Here is a 1,643-nt window from a genome sequence, read left to right on the forward strand (position 1 = left end):
GGGTAGGTATATTAAATTTCAATATCATTGTCAGTCCCATTTTATATTTTGCGGTGAAAGTGGTTAGTTATTAGAGTTTGTGTGCTTAGTGATTTGGACTTAGATACTTATATTTTTGTGTATTTTATAGTAGGTACTGTATTTTGCGTGTACCTAGTAGCAGCAAAGTGTAAGTATAAAATTTAAAAGATATTTTTATAAAATTGAATAACTAATAATTGGGTCTATAGAATGGTATGTACCTACGTATATACATATACATGTTTATAATCAAACAATTAGATTAAGCGAGAACAGAAATAAAGGAATAATTAAATAATACATAATGATCTTTATTATTAATGTGTAATATACGAGGTGGTTCGAATTTTATTGCTCAAATTTTAGAAATACATAGAAAATATTGTCAAAAAATTAACATGTGAATTTAAGCTATAAAAGTTATCCAATTATATAGAAGGCCGATTCCATCTCAAATCATGCAGAGCTCCATGTGGACCTGTCACCAAGCTACTCCAAAATATTTTTTTATTGTTCTTGGTCAAAAATAAGAGGACCCCTATTTTTTCTTTTCATCTCAGATGCATACCTAGTTCCGTCTATTATGTACTCGGAAAATGCATCGCTGAAAAGAGAAATTAAAAAAAAAATCCGATTGCATTTTGATTTTTTTATTTTTTGAGACGATAAAATAATTCTTATTTTACTAGATAGACGGAATGAAGCCCTTCAAATCTACCTTTTCAAAAATGTGAATAAATGCATTTGGTTCGGCAGAAAATGCATTTTTTCGAAAAAAATTTGTTTTTCTCAAAAAGGCCATATTTTTTTGCTCTCAAATTTTTTTTGGAGATTCTTAGTACCAATACCTTCAAATCTAGGTATATCTTTCTGAAATTAGTAAAATGAAATTTAATTCAGAAATATGAGGGTATTCAACGTTGCCACATGTGGAAGTCTGTTATCTCTAAAAGGGAGACTAAATGTTTTATAGCTCGAACTGCTGCACATCCTTGGATAAGATTTGAAGAAAAATTAAAAAAAGTTACCAAAAAGAAGCAAACCGTGAAAAAATCATTAGCAAAAAAATGGACAAAAATGTTACGAAAATAAAAACAAAAAAGTGAAAGTTGTAGCATAAAAAGTGAAGAAAGTTGTAAAAGAAAACAATTCAAAAAGAAAAAAAGCTAATTGCTCATGTAAATTTAGATTACTTGTATATATATATATAATTGATTAGTAATGAATTTTTTATTTTATTCACGTTATTGTAGTTTTTCTATTTTTAAATTTTATGCTATAAAAAGCAAACACCGCAAATTTCAGAAAGATATAGATTTGAAGTATTGGTACTAAGAATCTCCAAAAAAAATTTGAGATAAAAAAATATGGCCTTTTTGAGAAAAACAAATTTTTTTTCGAAGATGCGCTTTTTTTTTAAATGCATTTTCTGCAGAACAATGCATTTAGTCACATTTTTGAAAAGGTAGATTTGAAGGGCTCCATTCCCTCTATCAGGTAAAATAAGAATTATTTTATCCTGTCAAAAAATTAAAATAATAAGCTATCAAAATGCAATCGGATTTTTTTTTTAATTTCTCTTTTCAGCGATGCATTTTCCGAGTACATAATAGACGGAACTA

The sequence above is a fragment of the Anoplophora glabripennis genome, unplaced genomic scaffold, assembly GCF_000390285.2.
Source record: "Anoplophora glabripennis isolate ALB-LARVAE unplaced genomic scaffold, Agla_2.0 scaffold332, whole genome shotgun sequence".
In the NCBI taxonomy this organism is placed as follows: Eukaryota; Metazoa; Arthropoda; class Insecta; order Coleoptera; family Cerambycidae; genus Anoplophora; species Anoplophora glabripennis.